This window comes from Podarcis melisellensis (assembly GCF_964234715.1).
Source record: "Podarcis melisellensis genome assembly, chromosome: 9".
NCBI classification, from domain to species: domain Eukaryota; kingdom Metazoa; phylum Chordata; class Lepidosauria; order Squamata; family Lacertidae; genus Podarcis; species Podarcis melisellensis.
In genome coordinates this window covers 30,246,604-30,260,750 of record NC_138541.1, presented here as the reverse complement: position 1 = coordinate 30,260,750, position 14,147 = coordinate 30,246,604, and the positions used below count along the sequence as shown (strand labels likewise).

General features: G+C 39.2%; 1 long non-coding RNA gene across 1 annotated transcript in view; it reads right to left on the bottom strand.

Annotated features, from left to right (window-relative positions):
- Positions 1-281: 281 nt before the first annotated feature.
- The window catches only part of LOC309378392, a 32,632-nt gene continuing 18,766 nt past the window's right edge, over positions 282-14,147 (bottom strand). The window contains exons 2-3 of the long non-coding RNA XR_014172046.1: positions 3,147-3,237; positions 282-354 (exon numbers count right to left, since the gene is read on the bottom strand). This is a non-coding gene — a long non-coding RNA (uncharacterized lncRNA). The remainder of the gene's footprint in view (positions 355-3,146; positions 3,238-14,147) is intronic.

Sequence of the window (14,147 nt, the reverse complement as noted above, 5' to 3'; positions counted from 1 at the left end):
GGGATTTGAACTGCCGACCTTTCGATCGGCAAGTCCTAGGCGCTGAGGCTTTAACCCACAGCGCCACCTGCGTCCCCCGTTTCTCACATATTAACCCTCAAAAAGTGCAAAAATAAACAATAAAATACAATTAAAAATAAATATGAATATTTAATGCATACATGCCACTCACCACCTGAATGAAGCTCATGGACCACTGGTGGTACCCAAAACACAGTTTGTGAACCATTGCTCTTTGTGAAGGGATGTCTCATCTAAAGATAAAGATCTATGTGGAGGAAGGGCCTTGAAGAAGAAGGGCGATGAATTTCCCATCAAATTTTCATAGTTGGACAGCAGGCTAAACAAGCACAGCTGGGGCGGGAAGGAGTGTTACCTGGTGACAATATATCCCAATATGGCCAGTTATATATATTATATTGTAATTTGTATCTCTACATATATTGTTAGCATATGCAAACTTTATGCAAATATGTGTCTGTATTTATTTTCTTTTTGAGTAATATATATCTTCTTTTCTGATGATAAGTGGCCACTCAAGTTTTCTAACATGAACATACCCCATGCTTAAATCTCTTCCACTTTCGCTTGCCTCAAATAAATAAAGTGATTGTGCAGGTTGGAAAACTCTACCTGCCTGTAAGTTGAGGCAGATGTAGATTCAGCTGCTAAAGTGTAGGATGATGTAAAGAAATATATGCTGCTCAATACTCCTTTTTAAATGGTTGAGTTTCTGCTGAGTCTAAGTATTCTTTGAACATATCAATAATTCAAAAGTTATTCTTAGAAAAGTCTGATTTTCATCTCTGTGCAAAGACTGCTTGTAGACTGCAGTGCTACTATTCAAGGCTTGTTACTGATAAAATTAGAGAGAGAAAATGTCATAGCAAAAGATAGACAGAGCAAACAAAATGTGCAAAGAAAGTTGGAAGTAATGCTGGAGGAGTTTATTGGTAAGTGGCATTTGAGATTTCCCCCTGTTTATTTTTTCCGGGGGAAATTAAGTGTGTGTGTGTGTGTGTGTGTGTGTGTGTCAGCTACAATGCTATTTCCTAGGCAATTTTGAATGTGAATATGCTTACACACAAACAAGCAATAACTAGTTTTGTTTGACTGGAGGAAACATGGTTGGCATTCCTGATCACTGCAGGAACTCATAGATTACATCGGTGATGAAATTTGTGAACCCCACACTGAGCATTACAGCAGAAGCAGGGAATTAGATATGAAAGGCATTTTGCTTATGAGGTTCTTGCAAAACAATACGAATCAGCCCTGAAAATTAGCAATATCAGAATTTTCTGCTGGATATTAAGAGTTGACTGTTAAGGACTTTTATTCCTCACTAGCTACACATAAGCAGTCTCATGCCTAGCATCTCTGAGAGCTAAAGAAATTAAAGATCCTATTAACCCTTGAAGGAGGATTACTCTGAAACTGATGGAAACTTTGTACGCTAAAGCATTTCTGCAAGAGGGTATGGCAGTCTAGATCTGTAGTGGGAAGCCTCCATGTCCATGAACCAGATGCAGCCCTCAGTCTAATCCCATCCACCCGACAGTGTCAGAAGGGGATTGGGTAGGTTCCCCCCCCCGTTTGCTTTTTGACAAAGACTTCCTTTGTGGTAGTGGCACAACTGCAGCAGAGGCTAGCTGGGAGCAGCTTCCCTCTTGCCTACTCCATCTGCAAAAATCTGGCTTGTCTCCTACTCTTGTATCCATAATTCCAGTGTTAGGTACAGTGATGAAGATGGAGGGAGCTGAGATGAGGCAAGGCAATCAGCCAGACCCAGGACAGGAGGAGGAGCTGGTTGAGGTAGAGGTTAGCAAAGGATCTTCCTCTTATCCTTTCCCATCACTAACTCTGCTTTTGCCTTTCAGGATGAAGAGGAGGAGGGTTTCTTCCATCCATATCTTTCTGGTATAATTACTCTGTGTATTCTTGCCACCTCTTCTTGAAGTCTTCTGCTTCTGTTAGGTCCTAACCACTTTTGTCCTCTATTATGGTAATCTTTGTACGAAATGTTCCTTTCACATCTCCAATTTTCTTGAACAGATCTCTGGTTCTTCCCATTCTGTTGTTTTCCTCTATTTCTTTGCATTGCTCGTTTAAGAAGGCCTTCTTGTTTCTCCTTGCTATTTTTTGGAAATCTGCATTTAGTTTCCTGTGTCTTTCACTATCTCCCTCACATTTTGCTTGCCTTCTCTTCCCTGCTATTTGCAAGGCCTCATTGGACAGCCACTTTGCTTTCTTGCATTTCCTTTTCATTGGGATGGTTTTTGTTGCTGCCTTCTGTATAATGTTGTGAGCCTCCATCCATAGTTCTTCAGGCACTCTGTCCACCAAATCTAAATCCTTAAACCTGTTCCTCACTTCCACTGTGTATTCTTAAAGGATTTGATTTAGAGTGTATCTTACTGGCCAAGTGGTTTTTCCTACTTTTGCTATAAGAAGCTGATGATCTGAGCCACAGTCAGCTTCAGGTCTTGTTTTTGCTGACTGTATAGAGCCCCCATCTTTGCCCCCATCTACTTTCCAACATCTCTCTCAATTTCTCAGGTCAGAAAAAGAGGAGAGATTGCAGCAAGAGAAGAAGAGTGGCTTTGCCCATGATCTGCTTTGCTCAGTGTTGGCTCCTACCCTTGGTTTACAATCCCCATGGATAAACAAACCTTCATGGGGTGTGGGAAGCTGTCTGGTGCTAGTCTAGAAAGCCAGGCTTACAACTTCAAGAACTGAAGTTCATGAGCCCCATTTACATTATGAAATCTTTTTGTGGCCTTAGGGAAGTAATCATGTCAGGCCTCTGTTTTCATCGGTGCAACATGAATTATACTAGCCTGCCTCTATAGGTTAGTTAAGGTGAACAAACATGAGAAGTTGAAATGACCAGTAGTCAAATTTAACATTTTGGCAAGACCGATTCAAGGCAGCCTGCTATCCATTACCTTATTCCTGGAAAAAGAAAAGTGGCCGAGCCATTTGTTTAATGTTACCCATGTTTCAGCAATGGTTCCAAATGGTGAGTGTGTGTGAGATATGTAGTTATTTCAACCTTCTTTTAGTAAGTTCCTCCCCACCCCTTCTGCACTTTTCTTTACCTCTGCCCCATCTCCCATTGCTCTCATATTTCCCCACAGCTTTACCTTATGTGGAAACCTCGTCCATGTTCATATGAATATGGAAACCTTCCAAAATAGCAGTGCTGAGATGTACTTGGATTACTCCCTAGAGCACCTGAAATGCCAGGAAAGAAAATCAGATATATTTGGCATCAGATCTGAAACACAAGGTCATTATATGGACTATTAAATTTTGATAATATAGGATAATAAAGATGTTGGTGGAACTAGATCAGAGATCACATGTTTTAGAGAACTTATAAGATGTATTTCAGGTGACTTCATTCAGGCTGAAATAATAACCAGAGCTATTGTATGAAGGGCTGCTGAAGCACATATTTGGGACCAAAAAAAGTGGATTCAGACCTGAAAAGAGGAACATGACTGTAATCATTCCACCTTCTTTTGTTATATCCAGACCCCTGCCATTAGCTGAGCATTCACATCAAAGCACCCTTACAAATATCCTTTTTTATTTTCACGGAACCCAACAGCTGCACAGTAATAAAGGTTTTCTTTGCATTGTACAGTCCCTCTCAAGGCCCTTGTAAACCTTGGTGCTGTTGGAGCTCTCCCGGGATTATTCTTGATCTAGACTGTGGGGTGGGTGCAGGAAATTGAATGTATGAATACTGTTTCATATTAGGGATGGGGAGACATTTGGTTTGGTTTCCATTTTGATGTGAATGCACCTAATTTGCATGAGCCGAACCAACATGCAGACTAAAGCACAGCTCTTTTTCGAAATCCATATACTGTATTCCAAATTTCTATGATGCAGTTCTTCAGCCAAATAATGCGTACAAGAATATGCATATTAGGGGGTATTGTGCTTTAAAATGTATATATTGTGGACATGTTAAATAGCATTATATTATTGATTGATTTACCAGTCCTATATGTTACCCTTTGGTGGTAAGTATACCTCAACAAAAACATAAAAGCAATACCATAAAATACAGGTCAAATATAATTTAAAAAATCATAAATGTAAAACAATAGGAAAAAGCAGTTTTGAATTATTTGACACTTCCAGACCAGTCCAATTGTATATCAACTAACAACTCTTCACCGTATCCCTTCCAAAAGTCTGTTAAAGCAGACACAGCTCAATCTGTTTCCTGAAAGAATAAAATGAAGAGGCCTCAGTGAGGTGGGAATTCCCCACATGCAGACGCCTTCTCTTGCGTTATATGTACCTCCCTCTATGAAGAAGGTCTTGTCTGAAGATCTCAAGTCATGGGCAGGTCTATATGGGAGCAGGCATTCTCTCAGACATTCGCGCCCCAGGGCTTTGAATGTAAGGGTAAGCATTTTAGAGGAAATTACTTGCAAAGATGTGCAGGTTAGGCAAAAGAACCTACAGTAATGTGTATATTAAGAGAAATGCACACTAAAGTGCTGACAGTTTTTTTATGATGACTTTAAAAAAACCTGATACCAAAGCATCAAACTCCACTTAACACAAGCCTGCTCTGAATCCCTTTTAGGACTCCATTAATCACTAACAAAATATATACAGTGGTACCTTGGTTTATAACCATAATCTGTTCCGGAGGTCTGGTTGTAAACCAAAACAGGTTGTAACCCAAGGCGCGCTTTCGCCAATGAGGCTCCCCCCCCCTCCCAAGGGTTGTAATAAAAAAGAAAAGAAAAAAGGGTTGTAATAAAAAAAGGGACACGCACTTCCGGGTTTGACGTGGTTGTAATCCAAAATGGTTGCAAACCAAGGTACCACTGTACATTATTGAAATTAACAAGTATTAATTGCAAGTATTTTTTTATCTGTGTGGCAAAACATTTGGCTTCCATCTTCATCAGCTGCTCTGATAAAAATGGCACCATGTTGTTTCCAAGGTGGGAGTTATACAGATTTGAGAATGGGATGCTCAGAAAGGCTTTGTTTGCTGAATGCTCAGTCTTGATGTCAAAGTTGATGAGCACCATAATCACTTAGCATCAACTAGCAACATAAAAAATCCTCTGTTTTGTTCATCACAAATATTCATATATATGTATGAACATTAAGAGTTTATATGATGGTGGGAGGGGGTTCTTTCTTTCTTTTATTTATATTTTGACTTCTCACATACATAGCAGAGAGTTTTGCACCCATGGGAAACACACTCTGAGTTTAACTGAGTAGGGCAGGTGCTGCATATACTGGGGTGCTGCATTTAACACTGTGATCCTGATTCTGAAAAGGTTGATGAGGTAATGAAATTCTGAATATTAGGGAAACATAATGTATGTATTTTTAAAAGATAAGCCATTGAACAATGGAAGCAGATTCCTGAAAAATGTTGCAGATTACCTATCTCTGGAGATATCTTCTTAAAAAAGAATAAATGTGCATCTGTTAGAAATGGTGTAGCTACACTATCACCACCAAGGGATTGAACTAGAGGACCTTCAGCAATGTTTCCAAGTTTATGATCCTGCATTTTTTCCCTTTCTGAAGGAAGCCTGATTTCACCTTTTTGGGGATCCTTCCCATTTCTTCTCATGGACACTGTTTGTTTCTCTCCTGAATGCTCAAAGTCCATATATCTTAAATGGTAGAAAATTAAGGTGGTATTTAAGGGGGGGAATCTACCCTAATTCTTTAGCCATATATGATTTATAGATTATAGATGGATATTTAGAAAATCTGTAAAAGAAAGACAATGTCTCACAGAAACAGGCATAATCCTTTGTTATGAAAATCAAAAAGAGTATTTTCCTCTTAATATTATTTTCTTCAGATGGCAGATCATAATTGCTATACTAGGTGTGTCAGTATGCAAAAGTTTTCCCATATTGCATACATACAGTTCCATTGATAATATTCCAAATTGATATATAGCAGGGCCTTCTGGTTATGGCACCCCAATTATGGTACTCTCTTTCATTAGAGATACATTTGTCCTCTTGTTGATGCCTTTTTATTGCCTATTAAAGTCATGTGGTTCATCCGGCTTTATGCCTCATGTGAGGCATCCTGCAGTGATTTACAATAGAATTTTATGGTTTTGTTGTTGATTTTATGTTACATTTTACTCTATTTATGCATCCTGAGACCATCAGTTGAAGGGCAGTTAAAAATATTATTATTATTAATAATAAAATAAGAATACATGAATGCACACATCCTTAAGTGCATAATACAGAGAACATGGAGCTGAGCTAAGTACATTGAATTTTGAGAGGTTTTTTTTTAACACATTAGTTCTGAAAACTCTAATGAGCATTTCATAAGCACTTGCTAATAGTGCCCAATTTAAAAAAAAATGAGTTATGTGTCAACATTTCTTTTGCACATGCCAAAATAGTAGTATCCCACTTGAATGTCTCTGTATTCTATTTTAACAAAATGCTCTGTTGTGAGAGAGAAGGGAGTTCAGAAAAGACAAATGGAATTGCTGAGCTTACTATGTGGCTTTTTATTTACTTTTAATACCTCTGTATATAAATAATTCAGCTCTTCAGTTCCCCAGCTGTTTAGTTTTCATATCCAGCTACAGGAGCAAGTCGTTTTTGCCTCTGCTTTTGTTATACAAACACTGTCAAGCACATACTCTGAGTTTCCTTTTAGTGAGCTACTAATTGCAATAATAGTAGTCTGAATGGTAAATACTTGCAATGTGATCCATCAATGTTTTGCAGAGCTCTGATAGTCCTATGGAGCTGTGCATGAACCTTAGGCCTGTCCCCTCCCAAACCCAATCCCCATTCACATGATTGTTGTGAAATCATCGGGTAATCCTTGCTGGTATGTTTATAGATAAGCAAGCAGAAGCCAGAAATAAGCTTGAACTTCTGAGTTGACTTTAAACAAAACCTTTCTTCACCTTGAGATGTTTCACAATCATGTCTTTCTGCTACATAGTTCTTCTGTACTGTATCCTTAATGTTTAGATCTTGCACTCATATTTATTTCTTTCTTATAGTTACAGTATATAAGATTGCCCAATTACATTGTTCACTAATTTTCAGGGTGACGTAACACAATACAATAACAATTAAAATACTAAAAGGTTGCGTCGTAAAAGGCAAATATAAAATAACACCTTGCAGCCTAAACGTTTCCAGCCGATGGAATAAAACCAGATGACTAAATTACGCAGCATATAAACGGTGGTGCAAAACTGTAAAATCACAATTTGTTGTTGTTTTTTGGAGGCCCAAGAGAATGAACAAAAATTCACCTGGCACTAGAATGACCATAAAGAAGGTGCCAGATGAGCCGCATAGCAAGGGGCACAAAAGCCTACTCCAAAGAAGAAATGGAGTGTGGCAATTCTTTTACTTAATGGCCTTTGCCACTCAGACTAAGAAAATAATAGAAATAAACACAGTTGAAGTCAGCAATGGCTCCCTGAACTAACAAAGTCAGTTCCAGTAGAAAGTCGTGATTTCATCCCGGTGGAAAATGGTCACATGAGCAGCGTATTATATCACCCATTTCGCTGCATGCACATATTTACAATGACTTTTAAAATATCCTGTGGTCAAGTGGTTTCGTTCATTTCTCCTATATTGAAGCCTCCAAGGGTACCACAGCAGCCTGTGGTTCCAATTATGAATCCAATGTGATTGGCAATGCTCAACAAAATGTGGACATAATTTGAAGAAAGCTCGTGGCTTAAAATGTACAATCCTTTGGTTCATGTTAAACATCATAAGGGACAAAGCAGTCTCTGAAGGTATTTGGGGATGAAGAGGCAGAGGGGATGAGAGCCAAGCTAGCAGGGTGGCCCAAGGAAGCTAGGTGGGCAGGCTTACAGATGGAGCTCCAAGTTGTGTTGGGTCAGATCTGTTACAAGTAGGCTGCCACCTGTACTTTAGCCATCTCAGACACTTAAATTCTGGCAGCTCAGAAAACCAAGGAACTGCTTTTTTCCAAGCCAGTGGGCAAAGGTGGTAATCCCCTGGGTCAGTTTTCCATTCTACAGGCCAACTGGGACTTTCAACAGGGAGGCTTTGTGGGTCAGCTTGAGGCATTTGGGCTATTGGGTTGTTTTTATTTTTATTAGGTATTTTGTGGTTTTATATCTTGATTTTATTCTGTGAACTGCCATGAGACCCCCAGGTATAGGATAGTATAATAATAATAATAATAATAATAATAATAATAATAATAATGATGATGTTGTTTAGTCGTTTAGTCATGTCCGACTCTTCGTGGCCCCATGAACCAGAGCACGCCAGGCACTCCTGTCTTCCACTGCCTCCCACTGTTTGGTCAAAATCATGCTGGTAGCTTCGAGAACACTCTCCAACCATCTCGTCCTCTGTCGTCCCCTTCTCCTTGTGCCCTCAATCTTTCCCAACATCAGGGTCTTTTCCAGTGAGTCTTCTCTTCTCATGAGGCAGCAAAGGATTGGAGCTTCAGCTTCACGGTCTGTCCTTCCAGTGAGCATTCAGGGCTGATTTCCTTCAGAATGGAGAGGCTTGATCTTCTTGCAGTCCATGGGACTCTCAAGAGTCTCCTCCAGCACCATAATTCAAACGCATCAATTCTTCGGTGATCAGCCTTCTTTATGGTCCAGCTCTCACTTCCATACATCACTACTGGGATAAACATAGCTTTAACTATACGGACCTTTGTTGGCAAGGTGATGTCTCTGCTTTTTAAGATGCTGTCTAGGTTTGTCATTGACTAATAATAATAAAATAAATAAATAAAAAAAATAAAATAAAAGCCAAAGGATCCGACTGCCTCTCAATGGACCATCTTAATAAGTCCTCAAAGAAGGCACCAATAGCTCTTCCAATTACTTGCTCCATTCTTCAGGCACTGAGCACTGATGTGTGACATCAACAAGGAGCTCTGAAAATCCTTCCCATTTAATGTTTTTGTGTTTAATTGCATTGAGCTGTATGTAGCCTGTTCTGGGACTGCATGGTGAATGGTGGGCTATAAATGTCTATGAATGACCATATTAATAAATTGTGAATGGTTTCTGAATGAGAACTTAGGATTGCTTTGCAGAAAAATGGGCTGAATCATCAAGTCATGAACACCATTTACAAAGTCAGAATCAATCTTTCACCATCTCTTAAACGTGGCGAGGGTGGGGAGGAGAGATTTGGCTTCCTCCTGCAAGGAAAATACATGCAGATATTCAGAATGGGCGATTTTAGAGCATTTCAGTCATGCTGATAACATTGTCCTTCAGCAGAACAGAACAATGGCTTTCCCATTGTGTTCTTTATTATAATGTGCATCCATTGTACTTGGCATGTAGATGGCTGCATCCTTTGAATAAATATAGGGAGAGCTAGCAAGAATATATGACATTTTGAATTGGTTAATATATATTATATTGTCATGAGAATTTTTTTGGGTGCTGTACCTGATCAGTCCATATATTCTCTCTCTCTCTCTCTCTCTCTCTCTCTCTCTCTCTCTCTCTCTCTCTCTCTCTCTCTCTCTCTCTCTCCCCCTCCCTCCCTCCCTCCCTCCCTCCCTCCCTCCCCTCCCTCTTTACCACATGAAACAGGAAGGGCAAGTGACTGAACACTAATGGCTGAAACCTGATTACGGAATCCGAGGAAGCACTAAAATACTATCATTCTACATCTGTTTAATCCTTAGTGATTGACAAAATAGCTATAACTCATGGCAGATTAGTACTGCCCAGTCTGGCACTGTAGGTCAGATAATTTCTTTCACGTATCTTTAAACTTCATTACAAGTCTGCTTCAGTGGATGATGTGAACTCTGTTGCACTGAAACTAGGTCAGTGGGTTACTGAGTAATAATGTCACATGGAATAATACTGTTGCAGGCTGGATTAATTATAATTATGTGTGATTATTTTCCCCCAGTATATACAATCACATTTTCTTCTAGGAATTACCTATTATAGGAATATAGGAAATTCCCTTATACTGAGTCAGATCTAGCTCACTTTGGTCTACACTGACCGGCAGTGGCTGTCATGGGATTCAGACAGGTCTCTCTCAGCCTAACACGTAGATGTTGGGGATTGAACCTCGGACCTTGTGCATGCAAACCATCTTCTCTGTGGCTGAGCTATGGTTCCTTTCCTAAGGGTGTATGATGTTATAACAAGCTGACCTTCTTTCAATAGGAAAATGTCTTGTTAATAGACATGGGTGATTGATTTCCTCGGTAGGAACTAATGGTAAGTAAATACAGCTGGAGATCTGTCTCTAGTGTTTGAAACAGGAGATCCATCAGACGTTGGAGAAGGTGACTCCCCTAGGCTCCCAGGTAAGAGTAGGGGCCAGGTGTGTAAGTAAGCACTAGTCAAAGAAAAAGACAACGGAGAGTGTTCAACATTATTGTTGAACCTTATGGGGCAAAGGTATGCATTTTGTTGTTGTTGTTCCATTGTGCCCATAAAGATTCTTTATTTGGTACATGATTTGTGTCTATTTTCCATAAAGTTGGATCTGAGACAACAAATATGACTTGAGTAAAATTGTACTCAGTGTGTTTTTATTTGTTTCAGGTTCTTTTGTAGAATGAACAACTGCTGCCCAGTCAAGAAAAGGGGACATGCCATGTGATGTGTTTTGAGAGAACTAATTCACAAGGTGCTTTATCCACATAAAATATGGTAAAAATTATATATAATTCCATCTTTTGTTACTTGCATTTGAAAAAATGAAGATGACTTTTCATATATTCCAATACAGATATCTTCACTATTAATTTAAGTTATTAAGTTATCCCAATTGGGAAAGAAGACAATTTAATGCTATATACCTGAAGGCCGATAGATTTCTTTCACAATTAAAGGCATTTTTGAACCTTTAATTAATAGACATTCTGCTGTAAACAGCAGTATGCACTCAATGGTCATGTATGTGTGTGGAATAAATAGACAAAACCAGAACAATCCCTTTTTCATAAAAAAAAAATCATTGATCTGAAAAACAGATGGAGATAAAATGAAGATGCATTCACAGAGAAAAACAATTACTTCAAGATGGACCACATAGGTTGATAAAAGAGATACTGGATAAATAATACTATAAATTACATATAGTTTGCTCCAGCCCAGAACTCTTGAGTGCTGTCTAGTAATCATAAGCCAATTCTTTAAAAACCAATCTATTGAATGTAGTCTTGATGTTGTCAGGTAAACGTTCTTATTTCTGGCTTTATTTCTTTCAGTTCCTGCTCAAAAGTGGGCCTATTGTCTTACAGCCAGATACTTAAGTTTAGGGATTCCTTGTGGATGAATGGGTTTGAATGCAGAACTTGAATGCTATTTGCTAGTGATTCTTTTCTATTCATTTCAATGGAGGAAGTAGAGATGCATATGAAGGCTTGCTTAAGTTGGCCTGGCCAACCTGGCTTGCCATGGACAACACTTTTGGTATGAGCAAAAGTAGCCTGACATGGGCAAACCTTTGATTCTCAGTCTGTGTGGAGCTTTATGCTGTTAACCACAATTTAAAGACAGGTGGACTATGCAAAGGTATGTCTGGACTGCAAAGCTGTCAAGCTGATGTTTGAACTAAATCAAGGAAGGCCATGCAGAGATGGCACGATTTGGAAGCAGCTGAAAGGGAAGCGTGATGTGTGTGTGAGAGAGGAGAAAAGAACAAATAGGGGCTATTCAGTCTGGATGATCAGAGGTACTAGAAAACAGCTGAAAGAAAATGGCTTTAGTTTACAAGTTAGGAATGGTTCCTCCTTCACCTGTATGCTTACAGAGACCATTTATGCAGTTATCACACCACATAGATAACAGGTGAAGAAATAATGCAAGTGTACCAAGAGGCCTTCAGCCAGTTTTTGCAAGCACAGGGGATGGAAGATTCTAGCATAAGGAGAAAACAAATGTTATAAAAAGGCAAGAGGGGGAAAAAAAACAGAAGGTAAGCAAATGAGAATATAGGATGCAATTAGTTCAAGTTGTGTCAACTGAAGAAGAGACTTTGAAGTAGAACTCAGTGGGTGACATAATGCAGGGTGGCCTGCCTGTTCCATAGATGACGATTTGTCCTGGACTGACAGGAGAAGGTCCAGAACCCACTTCTGCCTGAAGATCAGAGGACTGGTCATCCACCATTTGCTTTCAGTGAACCATCTCTGATTGGTAATTATTATCCCCTGTTGTGGTTGACGTCCCGTGGGCAGTTGCTTTGAATTTTAGTATTGAAACATTGTGGGCATTTGCTTTGCATTGTATTTAGTAAAAGCCAGTCGTGTTTTTTTTCCAAAGCTTGGATTTCTGTTCCTGTTTACATTGTCTGTAGGAACCTAGTAAACCCTCATGCTGACCTATGTTACATGTAGAGATGAGTGCTAGCTAATGCAGTGGTTCTTTAGGCAAAAGTACAAGCTGCCCAGCATGGCAGTACAAATATCTTGTGGTGCTGAGAGGCATCAGCGGAGGTGTGAAGCTGGTGGGTGTGTACTGATATAATCAGGGCATCCACTCAGCAACCCTGCAGTCGTACCACCGCTACTGTCACCTCCCAGTACATAATGGAAGGACCCTCCTGCCACTATTGGTATGCTGTTGTGGCTGGTGGTTTTACCTGTTCCTTCCACTGAAATGAATCTGACATGTTGCGTGTACTATGAAGCCAAAGTGAAGCTTCTGGTCAATACAAGTGGATTAGATTCACTCGTCCCTATCCAGCAAATGAGATCTAAGTAGTCATAGCTCAGCTGTGGAGCTCATCCTTCCAAGTTAAGTGCCTGGTATCTCTTGGTGAACTAGCCAGTATAGACAATACTCAGCTAGAGGGACCATTCAGTTTAAGGCAATTCCTTATGTTCTTCCTGTGTGTGCTTTACTAAAGCACCCCTGGGCTATGATAGACATCCAGGTTGGGGCATCATTTTCAGTTCTGTAATTTCATTTTTAATTTGATGGCAATCAATGCTATTACAATCCAATAACTGGAAGAAACGTAAGACAGAAAATTTATTTGCATTGCTACCCAATTTAAACCTATGCAACTAAGTCAACTTACTACCATGGAAATCAATGTAACTAAATCAATACATGCCTATGCATGGTATTTTAAGTGATTTTTGGCTCCCCCTCATTTAGGTAATGGGTATTTAAAGGAAATATGCATGTTTCTAAAGGGAAAAGTGTTTTTGTTTTTATTTTAAATAAAAATGTTAAAAGGTTAAGGCTATTTTTAATTGGGGGGAGACATTTTCTGCTTATAACAGTAATCTGTAGATTAATGTTTCCTGTGTTTTTATGATGCGTTCTATATAGCACCAGAAAAATAGTATAAAAAGGTATAATTACAGCCATTCTTAGACTGCTGGCATGTAATGACCTTCACTTCAACTCTGCAGGCTGGACTGAAATCTGTTCATATTTTTTAAAATAAAATTTATAGCTAGTGATTTGAAAAAGCGTCAAGTACTTTTCATGTGCCCTGTGGACTGTTACAGAATGGAAAAATGAATAGTGGAGGTGGAGCAGATTTCTGTGGTTAGATATGAAGCTTCTTTTTAGTTGACTGTAAGAGTGTAGCACTAGCAGGCGCATTTAAATTTGAGCAGAGCCACTGCTTAAACAAGACCCATGCCTCACCACTAGCTACTCTCTAAGGCATATTCCTTGAATTATGAAGGGAACATGATATCTGAGTTGGGCGCATTGTTGGTCAATGGTTCTTTTTTAAAAATTGCATCTTTGTGGTACCATATAAGTTATTTCTTCACTTCCATTACCAAAGCTCCTATGGTTCCAATGAAATTTTTGCTGTAATAACCCTAAAAATAAGAGGCAAAGAATTAAAAACAGTTGGCTAGTAAAAAAAAGTTTTGCTGTATTTCTGGAAGGTACCTGTAAAAGAATGAGTGGAGAGAGAGAGAGAGAGAGAGAGAGAGAGAGAGAGAGAGAGAGAGAGAGAGAGCATGTCTGTCTCTCTGTGTGTACTGGTTATATCAGGATATACCAATTATTTTCTTCTGGCTTTATTTAGGCTTTTAAAATTGGCTACATGCTCTTATTATTGCCAAAGTAAAATAAACCGAGAGTTTCTTTCACTACATCTTGCAGTCTTTATCAGCCCAATAAATGTACA